Here is a 20,043-nt window from a genome sequence, read left to right on the forward strand (position 1 = left end):
ATTGATCAAGCTGTACATTTTTTATTTATTGAAGTCAATGAAAAGTTTTTTGGGCCCTTTGTGTGTTCATGTCTGTATTGTCAAATCTGTTTGTTTCAATGTTTGCAGTTACGTGTTACATGTTAAGTGTTGTGCTTAACATCAGAGCTCTGTTCTTCTGGACAGCTGGGATACTAATGATGGACAGAAGGAGGACCACAGCGTCCGACTAAAAGGGGTCGACTTAGATGACTCAGAGTGGGAGGAAGGAAGTGTGAGCCTTCTATGTGAATTAATGGGGTTTTGACAAAAACCTTTCAAAACTGACTCACTACCACTCGAGACCATGGACAGGGAATACATCACAGATCATGTATTTAGCATTATACTAGATTGCCCAGTCAGCCTGTTAGGGAGAGATTTGTTCATTAAGCTTGACTTGCAGGTATCAGCAAAGAATCAGGGCATAAGAGTACACTCAGATCTCATTCCAATCTCTACACCAGTGCCACTGATTCTTGCAAACATACAGGACCACCCAGAACTTAATAACATTAACCCTGCATTATGGTCTTCAAATGAATATGACACAGGATTCATAGATTGCACACTTTACAAAGCTACTGTTACCCGTTGTCAAAAGAGAAACTTGATGGACTTAGGCCAATGATAAAAGAATTCCTACAAAAGGGAATCCTGGAAGAGGTGATTTCACCCTACAGCACGCCCGTGAATCCAGTGACAAAGGCAGATGGTGCTACCCGCTTTGTACAGGATTTAAGGGCCATCAACAACATCATTGTGCCTATAGCCCCTGATGTCACTCAATTATTATCTGCCATTCCAGTAGACGCTGTTTGGTTCAGTGTGATAGATCTGAAAAATGCATTCTTTTCTATCCCAGTTGATAAGATAACCAGACTACTTTTTGCTTTTTCCTTTGACAGACGTCAACTGACCTGGTGCAGAAATGCCCCAGGGATATGCTGATTCACCTGTAGTGTACAGCATAGTCCTCCGATGTTAGAACCATGGTACCCCCCCCCCCCCCAAGGTTCTGTGCTGCTGCAATATGTCGATGATTTGTTACTGTGTAGCATGTCAGCGGAGGCCAGCATTCAGGATGGTTTATCACTGTTATAATGATTGTCAGGATATGGTCACTAAGTTACACTTAAGAAAATGCAATGGTGTAAAATGCAGGTTGAATACTTGGGCTTTGTCCTCACAAAAGGTGAACGGAGAATCAGCGCAGAAAGAGTCCAGTCTATTGCGGGTTTGGTCACCCCACACACCAAGAAAGAAATGTTATCTTTCCTTGGTATGATAAACTACTGTTGACAATGGATTCCTGACTATAATATGCCCTTCCACATGTTTGCACGCCAAAATTGTAAAGCCATGGCGGGTGTACTGACACAAGAAAACGGAGGCAACGTCCTTGTGTGTTTTTCTCAAAGGTAATGCCCACCCCTGTTGAAGGGATGCCGGCATGTCTGTGTTCTCTTGCAGCCTGTGCTATGATGGTAGAGTCGGCAAATTCTTTCACAATGTGACATTACACCATTTTGCACACCACTCATGATGTTGTAAGCCTACTCAAGGACATCCACACTCAACACAGCAGGCAGCTGAGCTCATTGCACTCACTAGGACATGTATTCTACATACTGATAGACCTGTCACCATCTATACTGATAGTAGGTACACACATGGGGTAGTGTGGGACCATGGTATGATTTGGCAGAGGAGAGGATTCACGGCAGCAGATGGTAAGGATCATGTCTCACAGGGCAATGCACTGGCAGATAAGGTGGCGAAATGAGTGGCCAAATGCAACCTCACAGGTTTGTGTAACCATTGGGAGATGCCATGTTTGGCACCTCCAACCCCTGAGATGTTGCAAATGCTTACTGATCTTCAGTGGTATGCCACTGAACAGGAACAGTAAGACTGGTGTTATCCAGTATTGCAGAAAAATCCTAAGACAGGATTATTCTGCGAAGAGGGGAAGCTATGCATTCCCCAACACAGTGCTTCCATCTTAATAGCACATTTCCACGGAGTAGGACATAAACAGCATTGAGATACTCATGGGTAGGCCTTTCCCCACACCATGGGCAAGACGCCCCCTGGTAGTGCAGGAAGGGGACTTGGACCTGATCAGAGAGGAGTAACAATCTGATCAAGGTCCTCAGTAAAACTGAAAAAGAAAGTTGCTTGTAAGTCTCCTTCTCTTTCACAGGAACCAACCCATCCATTCCGGGTAGGCGACCAGGTGATGATCAAGATCTTAAAGAAAGGAAAGGAACCAGGAAGCTTCACCTACGGACCACCTACCGAGGTAGTCGCGATCATCAGAACAGCAGTCCTCACTGAACAGTCACCCACGTGGATCCACGCCACAAGGATTAAGTTGGTGAAGAAAAGAGAGGTACTAACGGGGGCAGACAGCCCTGACCTCCAACGAGGCCCAGAGGTACTAACAGAGTCAGACAGCCTTGACCTCGAAGAAGATACAGAAGGGGTACTAACGGAGGCAGACAGCCTTGACCCCCAATGAGATGACGCAGTCGGGAAATTCCTCGAGATGGCTGAAATATAGTGCCTTGATAATTGCAGTTTTGTGTCTCCTATTCATTGTCCCATGGCTGTGGAACAGACAGACATACCTGAAAACAGAATGCAGAGGGGAAGACAATCTATGGAAGACAAAGGAGAACTTATGGCTGTACCTGGCCAAAACTCTGAACTTAACTGACTTTTGTCTCCGAACCACTTTATCTACATCTAACATTTTGGAGACATGTCTGATAGCAGTCCCCCACCCCAGTAGATGTATGGATTGGGCTCCTACGTTCTCAATGGAATGACACAGATTTGGAGGATCATGATGTTAAATATGGATATGTAAATCCTTATCATGCTTGTTATGACTGTCCTACATATGAGACTCTGCAAAGTAATATGATAGAAATAATTACAGGTCTTGTTACAGCCACAGAAATATGTTACAAGTTCTCCTGCGATGAGGAACTATTGCCTCCCTGCATACAAGCAAAAATGCAGAATAAGACTAAACCAAATATTTGTGATAGAGATTTAGGTAGTTGTAAAAAGATAGTATCAGGAAAAAATATGCAATGTAATATTACAAAAACAGTACCATCCCTAGACAAACATGTACCTCTACCAACAGGATGGGTATTGGCCTGCTGAAATACTAGTTACACATACATACCGGCCAATATTACAGAGGGACCCTGTACAATAGCTAGGTTGACATTAGCTATGATACCACTATTCCCAGCAATGCAGACACGACACACGAGAGACACTTCCCTACAGTTAGCAGAAAATTATGCATGAGTTAAGGGGTATCTTTGATAAGGGTACCAGGGTTGGCCATATATAACCACAGGACAATATCAAAACTTGCCTGTTTTATGGTAAAACAAATAAATGTCACTAGTGCAATTCTGCAAGATATGCTGCTGGATATACAATCATATAAAAAAAAGCTATCTTGCAGAATAGGGCAACTATTGACTATTTATTGCTCCAACATGGTATAGGATGCTCAGCGTTCGCAGGGATGTGTTGTTTTAATTTATCAGATCACTCCCGTGGAATAAAAGATAAAATAGGCCAATTAGAAGAGATGATAAAACATATAAAACAAGATGTTGACCAAGGTTGGTGGGACTGGCTTTTTGGCTGGATACCTGACTTTGGTCAAATAAGATATGTTTTAGGAGTGGTACTCGCCGTGATCGCTGCAATAGTGTGTCTCTGCTGTTAGTGTGTGCCCTCCCTTCTTGCCATATGTAAAAATGTGGCCGAAAGAGGGGTACACTCAACATTCCTCTATACTCCGGTAGAGGTAGAAGAGGTAAACATAACCCCAACAAAGCCTGAGGATTATACTCCTGAAGGGTATATGGAATACCTAAAGGCTTATAAGCAAACAAAGGAAGAGCAGAGAAAGAACCATATAGTATAAGGTATATATATAAGGTTCTAAAGAGGGGATTGATGGGGTATAAGTAACTCCATTTTGTCCTGTCAGCAACGTGTATTACATTACATTTGGCCAGTGCACTTACAAAATCTCCCTTCCCCCCTTTGGAATGTGAGAAACTTCCTGTGCGGTTTCAAGATACCCATACATTCCTTAGTTTGTAAGTTTGAACAGTCCTACCTTATAGGGTTATCTTGGCTCAAATGCATGCTGGCCTATGTGTATATACCTGATTGGTCAAATGCTGTTACTATGAGTCATCTATTATGTTAATGCAGAGCTCATGTGTGTTCATACTATAGGTCAAACAAATGCTAACTAACATATGATTGGATGTCAAGGAAGCTCAACCCCCTCTATTATAACTGTTTGCCAACTGTGAAATAAACCAGAATGGATTAGAACTACACACGTGTTCAGTGTTATCTTATTCATTCTCCCGGTACCGGATAAGATTTAATTCAAGCTGATCACCGAAATCATGTGTCAGGAACACATTAGGAAAAGAGTCTATATTGCCTTACAGTGCCCCCCAGTAAAACTAATGCCCCCATTAGTGCCCCCCAGTAAGAATAATGCTCCCATTAGTGCCCCCTAGTAAGAATAATGCTCCCATTAGTGCACCCCAGAATTAATGCCCACCATTTGTGCCTCCAGGAAGAATAATGCCCCCATTACTGCCTTCAGTTAAAATAATGCCCCCATTACTGCCTTCAGTTAAAATAATGCCCCCAGTTAGAATAATGCCCCCATTAGTGCCCCCAGTTAGAATAATGCCCCCCATTAGTTCCCCCGGTTAGAATAATGCCCCCTATTAGTGTTTCCAGTTAGAATAATGCCTCCATTAGTGCCCCATTCTCTGTTTCTGAAAAAAACAAAACACTCACCTCCTCCACTTGCTCGTGTCGATGTGAACGCCCCCTGCTGACTGGAAGCTCAGGACAGGACCTGCGCTCTAGCGTGATGACATCTTGCAGGTACTGTCCTGCAGTCACTTGAATAGAGCTTAGCCCCACCCAGACCATTGATACTAGTCGTGACGTCACTGGACCTGCGGTAAACAGCGAGAAGGCCATGGCGCTACTGCCAGCACCACTGCCTTCTCAAACAGTTGATCGGCAGGGGTCCCCGGTGCCGGACCCCCGCCGATCAAATGCTGATGATCTATCCAGAGGATAGATCATCAGTTTAAAAAACCTGCAGAAACCCTTTAAGAATTGAAAATCTCCGCATCTGCCGACTTTGAATTCTGATTAAAATGCTATTTGCTTATTTGCTTTAAGGAATAACTCCATTCTCCATTTTAACAAAAATTGGGGGCCAGGGCACAAATTTCCACTGGGTTTCCATGACCTTGAGTTGGCCAAGATCTCAATATTGTACATGTCTTTAATAGTTACCAGTACATCAGTCCAGAATTTATTAAGCTCTGCATAGTCCCAGAACATGTGTAGCAAGAAAGCAGGACTCACTCCACATCGAGGACAGGATGCATCAGGTCTAACTCCTATCTTGAACAGAAATGCTGGAGTCCTATATACCCTGTGAACAAGAAACAGTTGAGACATGCATTGGCCCTCACAAAGTGACAACTGAGGTGTCAATGCCAATATCGACTTCCATTGTTCCTCTGATATTACTCCAACCTCCCCCTCCCATTTATACTTAAGCACTAGTGTATCCTGTTTCACTGATTTCACAAATAGATTCCTATAAATGGACGAAATTAATCCACTCGAGGAGTAACCTGTGAGGATTTGTTGGAACAGTGGGACAGTCGTACATTTAAGTGACATAGATTTCGCCTGGACCTGAAAGGCGTGTCGTAGCTGCAAAAACTGATAAAAGGCTGTGTGAGGAAGAGCAAGCTCATTTCTAAGTTGCTCAAAGGACTTAAACTTACCATCTTTCTGCAGCCGATATAAGAATTTCACGCCCCTTACAGTCCCAGGGCGAAAAACCTTCTAGGCGAAATATTTCAGGCAACTGGGGATTCTTCCATACAGGAGTGACCTGGGTGAAGACTTGTATAGACAGCAATACACGACACCGCTGCCAGACTTTATGTATCATACTGAGTGTAGGGTGTTCCACCATCTTGTCAGAGAGACCACTATTTTCCAGCAAAGCTACCGGTGAGTCATGACCTATGATATATGCTATCAGCCGGGCAGATGCAACGTCCCCAGGGATCCTTCCCCACCCCCTCAGCTGCAAAGATATATAATATACAGGGAGTGCAGAATTATTAGGCAAGTTGTATTTTTGAGGATTAATTTTATTATTCAACAACAACCATGTTCTCAATGAACCCAAAAAACACATTAATATCAGAGCTGAATATTTTAGGAAGTAGTTTTTAGTTTGCTTTTAGTTTTAGCTATTTTAGGGGGATATCTGTGTGTGCAGGTGACTATTACTGTGCATAATTATTAGGCAACTTAACAAAAAACAAATATATACCCATTTCAATTATTTATTTTTACCAGTGAAACCAATATAACATCTCAACATTCACAAATATACATTTCTGACATTCAAAAACAAAACAAAAACAAATCAGTGACCAATATAGCCACCTTTCTTTGCAAGGACACTCAAAAGCCTGCCATCCATGGATTCTGTCAGTGTTTTGATCTGTTCACCATCAACATTGCGTGCAGCAGCAACCACAGCCTCCCAGACACTGTTCAGAGAGGTGTACTGTTTTCCCTCCTTGTAAATCTCACATTTGATGATGGACCACAGGTTCTCAATGGGGTTCAGATCAGGTGAACAAGGAGGCCATGTCATTAGATTTTCTTCTTTTATACCCTTTCTTGCCAGCCACGCTGTGGAGTACTTGGACGCGTGTGATGGAGCATTGTCCTGCATGAAAATCATGTTTTTCTTGAAGGATGCAGACTTCTTCCTGTACCACTGCTTGAAGAAGGTGTCTTCCAGAAACTGGCAGTAGGACTGGGAGTTGAGCTTGACTCCATCCTCAACCCGAAAAGGCCCCACAAGCTCATCTTTGATGATACCAGCCCAAACCAGTACTCCACCTCCACCTTGCTGGCGTCTGAGTCGGACTGGAGCTCTCTGCCCTTTACCAATCCAGCCACGGGCCCATCCATCTGGCCCATCAAGACTCACTCTCATTTCATCAGTCCATAAAACCTTAGAAAAATCAGTCTTGAGATATTTCTTGGCCCAGTCTCGACGTTTCAGCTTGTGTGTCTTGTTCAGTGGTGGTCGTCTTTCAGCCCTTCTTACCTTGGCCATGTCTCTGAGTATTGGACACCTTGTGCTTTTGGGCACTCCAGTGATGTTGCAGCTCTGAAATATGGCCAAACTGGTGGCAAGTGGCATCTTGGCAGCTGCACGCTTGACTTTTCTCAGTTCATGGGCAGTTATTTTGCGCCTTGGTTTTTCCACACGCTTCTTGCGACCCTGTTGACTATTTTGAATGAAACGCTTGATTGTTCGATGATCACGCTTCAGAAGCTTTGCAATTTTAAGAGTGCTGCATCCCTCTGCAAGATAACTCACTATTTTTGACTTTTCTGAGCCTGTTAAGTCCTTTTCTTGACCCATTTTGCCAAAGGAAAGGAAGTTGCCTAATAATTATGCACACCTGATATAGGGTGTTGATGTCATTAGACCACACCCCTTCTCATTACAGAGATGCACATCACCTAATATGCTTAATTGGTAGTAGGCTTTCGAGCCTATACAGCTTGGAGTAAGACAACATGCATAAAGAGGATGATGTGGTCAAAATACTCATTTGCCTAATAATTCTGTACAGGGTGTAGCCAGGAGTTAGGGATAGAGAGCCCCCTGCATCTTTTCCTCTCTGCAACGTATCCAGTCGGATCCTAGCTGTTTTTTTGCGCCAAATCAGATTCCTAAATAGTCTATCTATTCTAATAAAGATCCGGCGAGGTACCCATACAGGGGAATTATGCAGAACATAGATAAGTTTTGGCATAAGAACCATTTTAAGGAGATTACTCCTACCAATTTCTGACACCATGCCTTAATTTTTTCAGATCTAATGTCCAGGATCGTCTCTATATTATTTTTCAAATAATGCCCCAGGTTCGTTGAGACCACTATTCGCAGATATTTGAATTGTTGAACAAGCTGCAGCTGAGTGGACCGCAGGAGGGAACTATTGGAGGACACATCTAGCGGCAACAGAGTGGATTTATCCCAATTAATACGAAGGCCAGACCTGTCACTAAAATCCTTTATGAGGGACATAAGACCTAGCGACTTCTCTATATTCCCCACATATATGAGCATGTCATCAGCGTAGAGAGATACCCGCTCTTCCCCGTCTCCCATAGGAAATCCTACAATTTTGTCTAAGGGACGGAGTAAACATGCCAGTGGCTCAATCGCAATGGCAAATAAGAGAGGGGATAGCGGGCACCCCTGACGCGTTCCCCTGCCCAGCTTAAATGCCTCGGATATCCCCCCCATTAGCTCTAATCCTAGCTGTGGGGCCCCGGTATAGTAACTGAACCCAAGATATAAAGGTTTCCCCAAAACCCATGACTTATAACACTGCCCAGAGATAGTTCCATTCTAAACTATTAAATGCCTTGGCCGCATCTAGGGAGAGTATAGCCCGTCCTCCATCCGATTCTGTCCTCCTTTGAATATTAAGAAAGAGTCTTCTAAGATTTACTGAAGTGGATTTATCAGGCATGAATCCTGCTTGATCACTATGTATAATGGTCGAAATGACCGTTGGAACCGGTTTGCTAGAACCTTCGCTAAAATCTTAACATCAGAAGTCAATAGTGAGATTGGCCTATATGAGTCAGGAAGATTTGGATCCTTTTCCAGGCTTTGGCAGTACCACAATTATGGCCTCCTTCGTGGAAGCAGGCATTTCACCTGTTAGTAGGGCATCATTAAATACAGATAGCAATTGGGGTAGTAGGACACCACTATATTTTTTTTAAAACTCAGCTAGCAGGCAGTCTATTCCAGGGGCTTTTTCATTAGGAAAGGATTTGAGTGCCAATTCTAACTCGGGCAGCGTCAAAGGCCGGTCTAGATAGGCCACACTCTCCGCAGAGAGCCGCGGAACACTAATCCCAGCAAGATATTCAGTAATATTAGAGGAATCAACTGTAAGCTGTGTTCTATATAGGGATTCGAAATATGTATGAAATACCTACAGGATATCAGTGTCTGCTGTAATTACAGAGCCATCAGTACCTCGGATAGACAGTATTTTAGATGGCCCATCTTGCGCCCTGACAACTCTGGCTAATAACCTCCCAGAACTTTCCCCCGCCTCAAAATACTTTTGTTTCCGAAAGAAACGTTTATATTCGGCGGTGTGCAGGAGATGTTGCTTTAAATCTCCCTGAGCTGCTACAAATGACTCTTCATGAGCACTGGAGGGGTAATTAACATACCTCTCCTCCGTTTCCACAACTAGAGCCTGCAGTTTTCTTTGAGTGTCCCTGGATTTTGTTTTATGACGACTTATCCTTTGAATGCAAAGGCCCCGGATAAATGCCTTGCACGTATCCCACACTACCCCAACAGGCGCCGTCCCATTATTAGTAGCGAAGAATTCCTTAATCTCCTCTTCAATACCTGTATCCCAATCTACCAACTGCAGCCAGAAAGGATTAAAGGGAGTCTGTCACCTACCTGACCGGTTTCAAACAGGTGACATTGTTCAATGGGGCACAAAGACATGACGCAGATGTTTCCCGTGTTTAGTTCTTCAGATGCTTCAAATCGCACAAAAAGTCATTTTTAGCATATGCTAATGAATGGCCCACATGATTGGCACATAGAAAATGTGGTGCCAATGTTCAAAAAGGGTCCAAAAACAGAGCCTGGAAACTATAGGCGGTAAGTTTAACATCTGTTGTGGGTAAACTGTTTGAAGGTTTTCTGAGAGATGCTATCTTAGAGCATCTCAACGGAAATAAGCAAATAACGCCATATCAGCATGGCTTCGTGAGGGATCGGTCATGCCAAACTAATTTAATCAGTTTCTATGAGGAAGTAAGTTCTAGACTTGACAGCAGCGAATCAATGGATGTCGTATATCTGGACTTCTCCAAGGCATTTGACACTGTACCACAGAAAAGGTTAGTATATAAAATGAGAATGCTCGGACTGGGAGAAAACGTCTGTATGTGGGTAAGTAACTGGCTCAATGATAGAAAACAGAGGGTGGTTATTAACGGTACACACTCAGATTGGGTCACTGTCACTAGTGGAGTACCTCAGGGGTCATTATTGGGCCCTATTCTCTTCAATATATTTATTAATGATCTTGTAGAAGGCTTGCATAGTAAAATATCAATTTTCGCAGATGACACTAAACTGTGTAAAGTAATTAACACTGAAGAGGACAGTATACTACTACAGAGCGATCTGGATAGACTGGAGGCTTGGGCAGATAAGTGGCAGATGAGGTTTAACACTGACAAATGTAAAGTTATGCACATGGGAAGGAATAATGCAAGTCACCCATATATACTAAATGGTAAAACACTCGGTAACACTGACATGGAAAAGGATCTAGGAATTTTAATAAACAGCAAACTAAGCTGCAAAAAACAGTGTCAGGCAGCTGCTGCCAAGGCTAATAAGATAATGGGTTGCATCAAAAGGGGCATAGATGCCCATGATGAGGACATAGTCCTACCACTTTACAAATCATTAGTCAGACCACACATGGAGTACTGTGTACAGTTCTGGGCTCCTGTGAACAAGGCAGACATAGCAGAGCTGGAGAGGGTCCAGAGGAGGGCAACTAAAGTAATAACTGGAATGGGGCAACTATAGTACCCTGAAAGATTATCAAAATTAGGGTTATTCACTTTAGAAAAAAGACGACTGAGGGGAGATCTAATAACTATGTATAAATATATCAGGGGTCAGTACAGAGATCTATCCCATCATCTATTTATCCCCAGGACTGTAACTGTGACGAGGGGACATCCTCTGCGTCTGGAGGAAAGAAGGTTTGTACACAAACATAGAAAAGGATTCTTTACGGCAAGAGCAGTGAGACTATGGAACTCTCTGCCTGAGGAGGTGGTGATGGTGAGTACAATAAAGGAATTCAAGAGGAGCCTGGATGTATTTCTGGAGTGTAATAATATTACAGGCTATATCTACTAGAGAGGGGTCGTTGATCCAGGGAGTTATTCTGATTGCCTGATTGGAGTCGGGAAGAAATTTTTTATTCCCCTAAAGTGTGGAAAATTGGCTTCTACCTCCCAGTTTTTTTTTTTGCCTTCCTCTGGATCAACTTGCAGGATGACAGGCCGAACTGGATGGACAAATGTCTTTTTTTCGGCCTTATGTACTATGTTACTAATGACCCGTCGCAAGTGCACAGGGGCACAGAGTTTTCTGAAAGTGCCCAATTTCCCCCGCCTCACTCGCGCCTAACTCCGCCCCTCAGTAAGCTCAGGCCAGCCCTGTGGCTCTGTGACATCATATTTTCCTATAGGCTGTTCGCACATCACTGCCGGGCCCAGGCATGCGCACTGTTCTGCCCACTGTGGTCAGAGGCACAGAGATATGCAGTGCGCATGCGCCAATTTCACGCCAGTAACTGGTGCACGCGCACTCCATATCCCTGTCCCTCTGCCCACAGTGAGCAGAACACTGCACATGCCCGGGCCCGGCAGTGATGCGCGAACAGCCTATAGGGAAATATGATGTCACAGAGCCACAGGGCTGGCCTGAGCTTACTGAGGGGCGGAGTTAAGCACGAGTGAGGCACGGGAACCTGGGCACTTTCTGAAAACTCTCCGCCCCTGGCACTTGCGACGGCTCATTAGCATATGATAAAAACGACTTTTTGGGTGATTTGAAGCATCTGAAGAACTAAACACGGGTAACATCTGTGTGATGTCTTTGTGCCCCACTGAACAATGTCACCTGTTTGAAACCGGTCAGGTAGGTGACTCCCTTTAAGTCTCCATTTACCAATTCCAAAAGAATGTTGTATACCTGATATAAGCTCCACATACATAGGGGAATGATAGGACAGACTTCTGGGAAAATATGTGGCCTCCATTACAAGAGACAATACATCAGGGGTCCCTATGGCCCAATCAATCCTAGACAGTGAATGATGAGAGCTGGAGAAACATGAAAACCGGTGTGCATTTGGATTCCTCACCCGCCATATGTCATGCAGGTCCAGTTCCCGCAGTGCAGTGGCAAAGTTAGTATCTCTACCCTCGCCTGAACCGCCTACCCTATCCAACTGTGCAGAGGGACAAGTATTAAAGTTGCCCACTATTAGCAGAGGACATTGAGATAGCCCTTCAACGTATATCTCTTTTAACACTTCACTACTATAAGGGGGAGGAACATATACCGCCACTAAAACAAAGGAGAAATGATTGCATGTACAGTGCAAACACACATACCTTCCAGCTGAGTCTATATGGGACGAATGACAGATAAAGGATATATATTTGTGCACAAGGATACTCACACCTAGAATTCGTGGAAAACGTGGAGTGGTAGGAATGACCCACCCATGGTTTGTTTATGACATAGGTAATAGTGGGAATCAGATGTGTCTCTGATAAACAGATTATTGCAGGCTGGAAACGTTGTAGCGCTAAAAACATTGCAGCTCTCTTAGTGGGGTCCCCCAATCCTCTTATGTTCCATCCTACTATTTTAAGCCTGTCCGCCATATTTCTCACAGTTATATGTAGTAACAAGGGGTACCTCCCGTATATTAAAATGACCTTACGGCCATTTCCACTCTGACCCAATATGTCTCATGCCCGCCAGACCCACTCAATCCCAACCCCCATAATGCAACCATAAACATTAATACAGCTTCAAAGGATGGGCTCCATAAAGGAGGCATTCCAACATTTAAAATAACAAGTAGGGCAAAAATATACCCTGTAACCGGGCACCCACACTTCAAAGTAACTGTAAAAAACATAAGAACTGATCAAATCAATTACTATGCAGCGGGTTGGTCTTACGGACCTGCCCTATAGATTTTGAATTCTGCAGCACGCCAGAAGTAAACAGACCACAAAATTGCAGTCCGAATGATCTGAGAGTCACAGAGAATTCTAACAGAGGTAGCTTAGTGCCTACTGAACAGATGTTAGTGCAATTTGTACCACTAATGCCGTTAAAAACCATAGTCCTTTGATAAGGAAGAAAGAAAAAGGTAAAAACACACAACCACGTCTTGTGATACTTATCAAGCGCATCTTTCAGCTCTCATAGGATTCAGCACAGTTCCAGGAACCTTGTACGAGGAATGTTCATCCATTGTTTGCCGATGCTTTAAGCGCTGGTTCGTTGGCGTCCACCCACTGTGCCGCGTCCAATGGAGTTTCGAAAATGCTGACTTCTCCATGTGCCACCACTCTCAACTTGGCCGGATACAGCATAGGGTAGGGAATCTGTAGGTTCCGAAGATGGCGTTAAACATCTTGGAATTTAACTCTTTTCCGTTGAACCTCGGCAGAAAAATCAGGATATATAGCAATTTTATTTCTATCAATTAAAAGCTCAGGATGATCTCTCGCTTTCTTAACCGCCTCCGGATCGCCTAACGCAGGATTGCGTTCCGGAGGCGGTCGATTCATTCCTCCTAGACGCGCCGGCACGTCATCTCGTGAGATTTCCTGTGAACGCGCGCACACAGGAACTGCAGGTAAACGAGCTGATCTACAGCCTGCCAGCGGCGATCATTCGCTGGCAGGCTGTAGATCCGATTTTTTTAACCCCTGAAAGGTATATTAGACGCTGTTTTGTTAACAGCATCTAATATACCTGCTACCTGGTCCTCTGGTGGTCCCTTTTGCTTGGATCGACCACCAGAGGACACAGGCAGCTCTGTAAAGTAGCACCAAACACCACTACACTACACCCCCCCGTCACTTATTAACCCCTTATTAACCCCTGATCACCCCATATTAGACTCCCTGATCACCGCCCTGTCATTGATCACCGCCCTATAAGGCTCCATTCAGACGTCCGCATGTGTTTTGCGGATCCGCGGAGCGGATCCACGGATCGGATCCGCAAAACACATACGGACGTCTGAATGGAGCCTTACAGGGGGGTGATCACCCCATATAGACTCCCTGATCCCCCCCCCTGTCATTGATCACCCCCCTGTAAGGCTCCATTCAGACGTCCGTATGTGTTTTGCAGATCCGCGGATCAGCAAAACACATATGGACGTCTGAATGGAGCCTTACAGTGGGGTGATCACCCCATATAGGATCCCTGATCACCCCCCTGTAAGGCTCCATTCAGATGCCCGTATGTGTTTTGCGGATCCACAAAACACGGACACCGCGGATCCGCAAAACACGGACACCGGCAATGTGCTTTCCTCATTTTGCAGATCCGCACATTGCCAGAACTATATAGAAAATGCAATTGCGGACAAGAATAGGACATGTTCTATAGGCTCTACAAAAAACGCAGTGTTCGCCAGATCAGGCCTGATCTTGTGCGCACACTTGCATTCAGTCTGCCCCACTGCAGTGACAGAATTTTTTCTTTCTGATCACTGCAAAAACACAGTAAAATCGCTGCGGCGCTATAAAAAGATCACTTTTGAGGGGCATGGGGAGTTCATAGAAGATTTTTTTTTTTTGTCACAAGTTAGCGGAAATTTATTCATTTTTTTATTGTTTTTTGTTTTTTTCTTACAAAGTCTCATATTCCACTAACTTGTGACAAAAAATAAAATCTCACATGAACTCACCATACCCCTCACGGAATCCAAATGCGTAACATTTTTTAGATATTTATATTCCAGACTTCTTCTCACGCTTTAGGGCCCCTAAAATGCCAGGGCAGTATAAATACCCCACATGGGACCCCATTTTGGAAAGAAGACACCCTAAGGTATTTCGTGAGGGGCTTGGCGAGTTCATGTAAAATTTAATTTTTTGTCACAAGTTAGTGGAATATGAGACTTTGTAAGAGAAAAAATAAATAAAAGAAAAAATGTAAAAAAAATTATTTTCCGCTAACTTGTGCCAAAAGAATTATATTCTAGGAACTCGCCATGCCCCTCACGGAATACCTTGGAGTGTCTTCTTTCCAAAATGGGGTCACTTGTGGGGTATTTATACTGCCCTGGTATTTTAGGGGACCTAAAGCGTGAGAAGTAGTTTGGAATCCAAATGCATAAAAAATGCCCTGTGAAATCGTAAAGATTCTCATTGGAATTTGGGCCCCTTTGCGCACCTAGGCTGCAAAAAAGTGTCACACATGTGGTATCGCCGTACTCAGGAGAAGTAGGGCAATGTGTTTTGGGGTGTATTTTTACATATACCCATGCTGGGTAAGAGAAATATCTCTGCAAATGACAACTTTTTAAAAAATTTTATACAAAGTTGTCAATTTACAGAGATATTCCTCTCACCTAGCTTGGGTATATGTAAAAATACACCCCAAAACACATTGCCCTTCTTTTCCTGAGTACAACGATACCACATGTGTGACACTTTTTTGCAGGCTAGGTGCGTAAAGGGGCCGAAAGTCCAACGAGTACCTTTAGGCTTTACAGGGTTGCTCACAATTTAGCCCCGCCCAAAATACCAGAACAGTAAACACACCCCACAAATGACCCCAAATTCGGAAAGTAGACACCCCAAGGTAGTCGCTGAGGGGCATATTGAGTCCATGAAAGATTGAACTTTTTGTCACAAGTTAGCGGAAAGGGAGACTTTGTGAGAAAAAACAAACAAAAAAAAATTTCCGCTAACTTGTGCCAAAAGAAAAAACTTCTATGAACTCGCCATGTCCCTCCCGGAATACCTTGGGTGTCTTCTTTCCAAAATGGGGTCACTTGTGGGGCATTTATACTGCCCTGGCATTTTAGGGGCCCTAAAGCGTGAGAAGAAGTCTGGAATCCAAATGCCTAAAAATGCCCTCCTAAAAGGTGCTCTTTAGAATTTGTGCCCCTTTGCGCACCTAGGCTGCAAAAAAGTGTCACACATGTGGTATCGCCGTACTCAGGAGAAGTTGGGCAATGTGTTTTGGGGTGTCTTTTTACATATACCCATGCTGGGTGAGAGAAATATTTCTCTAAAATGACAACTTTGTATAAGAAAATGGGAAAAGTTGACTTTTACAGAGATATTTCTCTCACCCAGCATGGGTATATGTAAAAATACACCCCAAAACACATTGTCCTACTTCTTCTGAGTACGGAGATACCACATGTGTGACACTTTTTTGCAGCCTAGGTGCCTAAAGGGACCCAAATTCTAAAGAGCACCTTTAGGATTTCACAGGGCATTTTTTAGGCATTTGGATTCCAGACTTCTTCTCACGCTTTAGGTCCCCTAAAATGCCAGGGCAGTATAAATACCCCACAAGTGACCCCATTTTGGAAAGAAGAAACCCCAAGGTATTTCGTGATGGGCATAGTGAGTTTATGGAAGTTTTTATTTTTTGTCACAAGTTAGTGGAATATGAGACTTTGTAAGAAAATAAAAAGAAAAAATCATCATTTTCCGCTAATTTGTGACAAAAAATAAAAACTTCTATGAACTCACTATGCCCATCATCGAATACCTTAGGGTGTCTACTTTCCGAAATGGGGTCATTTGTGGGTGTTTTTACTGTCTGGGCATTGTAGAACCTCAGGAAACATGACAGGTGCTCAGAAAGTCAGAGCTGCTTCAAAATGCGGAAATTCACTGTCACGACTGCTATCCCAGCAGCAGTCGTGTCGCACCAGACGGAGGGGAAGGAGGACCCCTATCTACGGATGGGGAATAGAACGGCCACCCCTGACTAACCCTAAGCTGGCACCTGTCTGCCCTAATACCCTAGACAGGGTGTGAACCCGTGCGGCGAGCAGGATGCCTAAACCCTCAGTCACCCTAACAAGACTAGACTGGGGAAATGCAGATGGGAGCACTAGTCACCATCACTCGTGTCTAGGAGAACAACAGGGGAAGACAGCAACAAACAAACAATCTACAGCAGAGATAGACTTATCCAGTCACGAGCAGAGAAGGTGATCCCAATGACGACAGTCCACGCCAGACAAGAGCTCCACAGCAATACCGTTCAACGATCTCCTTCAAAGGTCAGAATAGCACTGGAAGTAAGGACTATATCTGGCAATGACTGCAAGTGAAACTGAAACTAATATAGTAGCTGGGAGTGGCAGACAGGACTCACCTGAGAAGGATGCCTACAAACTCCCAGTCAGGACAAAAAGGTTCACAAGGCAAAACCCCGATGACATACCCTGAACCACGGAGCAAACTCACAAGCTATCGCGAGTAGCAAGTCGCTGCGACCTTCTCCTCCCAGACCTGTCTGGATCAGTCATAGTCGTGACAGTACCCCCCTTTCTACGAGGGGCCACCGGACCCTCAAGACCAGGCCTCTCCAGATGGGACCTATGAAAAGCCCGAACGAGTATGTCCGCTTTTATCTCTGATGCTGGCACCCACATTCTCTCTTCGGAACCATAACCTCTCCAGTGCACCAGGTACTGAAGAGAGCGGCGAACATATCGTGAATCCACAATCTTTTCTACCTGAAACTCAAGACTGCCATCAACAACCACCGGTGGAGGCGGTAGTGGCAATGGTTCAGGAGGTTCTACATATCTCTTAAGCAGAGATCTGTGGAAAACATTATGGATCCTTAGAGTCTGAGGTAGCTCCAGACGAAAAGCTACCGGGTTAATGATCTTAATTACCCTATAAGGACCAATAAATCTCGGACCTAATTTCCACGATGGAACCTTCAACTTGATATTTCTGGTAGACAACCACACCAAGTCATTCACCCCAAGGTCCGGACCTGCAGAGCGCTTCCTATCAGCCACACGTTTATATCTACCACCAATTCTCTTCAAACTTTCTTGCACACTCTACTACACAGAAGAAAGTGAAGACGCAAATCGTTCCTCCTCGGGAATCCCAGACGGCCCCCCCTCACTAAACGTACAAAACTGAGGATGGAAACCATACGCACCAAAAAATAGTGACTTAATCTGTGGATTCTTGACGACGATTATTAATGGCAAACTTGGCTAACGGTAAATAAGATGACCATTCTTCCTGATTTTCGGAAACAAAGCATCTCAAATATGTCTCTAGGTTTTGATTGGTACGTTCAGTCTGACCGTTGGACTGTGGATGGAAAGATGAAGAAAACGACAGATGAACCCCTAAACGAGAACAAAAAGCTTTCCAAAATCTAGAAACAAATTGGGTACCACGATCCGAAACAATATCGGAAGGGACCCCGTGAAGCTTCACGATGTGGTCAATAAAAACCTGAGCCAGTGTGTTAGCATTAGGCGATGCGGCAAGAGCAATAAAGTGCACCATTTTACTGAATCTGTCAACAACCACAAGAATAACAGTCTTCCCCGCTGATACTGGTAGATCCGTAATGAAATCCATTGATAGGTGCGTCCAAGGCCTGTTGGGGATGGCCAGAGGTAAAAGACGCCCTGCCGGACGAGTATGATCTACCTTAGAACGAGCACAGGTAGCACATGCAGACACAAAATTCAACACCTCCTGGCGCCACTTAGGCCACCAGAACCGACGAGACACTAATTCAGAGGTTGCCTTACTACCTGGGTGTCCTGCCAGTGTGGAGTAAGGGCTGTTTCACACGAGCGGATGTCGTGCGTGGCATCCGCTCCGTGAAAGAGTGCCAAGACCCTATGCAGACTGCAGAGGCACGGAGCATTAACATGACTGATAATGCTCCGTGCCTCTCTGTGATCTCTTTACTACGAAATCACAGTTGGTGTTCTTTTAGTATCTCCAGGCGTAAATCTTCTGGCACAAACAGTTTACCCGAGGGGAAGGAGGCCGGGGCGTCCCCCTGAGCTTCCAACACCCTCCCCTCTAAACCTGAGTGTAATGCAGAGATCACCACCCCCTTTTGCAAAATAGGCTCTGGTACATCAACATCACCCCCTCCAGGAAAACTTTGAGACAATGCATCCGCCTTGTGAATCTCTCCTTCAGAGATGTAAAGGCAGTTTTGGCTGCATGTGACCATTTGGAAAAATCGGATCCCTTTCGGGTCATGTCCGTCAGTGGTTTGACCACCAAGGAATAGTTCTTTATAAACTTTCTATAAAAATTGGCAAACCCCAGGAAGCATTGCAATGCCTTCAGGTTCTCAGGCAGATCCCAGTCCATAATCGCCCGGACTTTCTCTGGATCCATGCGGAAACCTGAATCTGACAACACATACCCCAGAAATGGCAGTTCTTTTACGGCGAACACACATTTCTCTAATTTAGCATCACCCCCTCCAGGAAAACTTCGAGACAATGCATCCGCCTTAGTATTTTTTGCCCCCGGACAATAGGTTATTACAAAATTAAACCTAGTAAAAAATAACGACCACCGAGCCTGTCTACCGGTGAGACGTTTAGCAGACTCCAGATATAATACGTTTTTGTGATCAGTAATCACCGTGACGGGATGAACCGCCCCCTCCAAAAAATTACGCCACTCTTCAAAGGCCCACTTATTAGCCAAAAGTTCCCTGTTGCCAATATCATAGTTCCTTTCTGCAGTAGACAATTTCTTTGAAAAGAAAGCACACAGACGCCACTCACCAGGGGACGGGCCTTGAGATAGTACCGCTCCCACCCCCACCTCTGATGCATCAACCTCTACAATAAAAGGAAGCAAGACATCTGGCTGTACGAGAATAGGGGCCGAGGTGAATCTCTCCTTCAGAGATGTAAAGGCAGTTTTGGCTCCATGTGACCATTTGGAAAAATCTGATCCCTTTCGGGTCATGTCCGTCAGTGGTTTGACCACCAAGGAATAGTTCTTTATAAACTTTCTATAAAAATTGGCAAACCCCAGGAAGCGTTGCAATGCCTTCAGGTTCTCAGGCAGATCCCAGTCCATAATCGCCCGGACTTTCTCTGGATCCATGCGGAAACCTGAATCTGACAACACATACCCCAGAAATGGCAGTTCTTTTACGGCGAACACACATTTCTCTAATTTAGCAAATAATTTGTTGGCCCTTAATATCTGCAG

Source organism: Bufo bufo, chromosome 5 (genome assembly GCF_905171765.1).
Source record: "Bufo bufo chromosome 5, aBufBuf1.1, whole genome shotgun sequence".
In the NCBI taxonomy this organism is placed as follows: domain Eukaryota; kingdom Metazoa; phylum Chordata; class Amphibia; order Anura; family Bufonidae; genus Bufo; species Bufo bufo.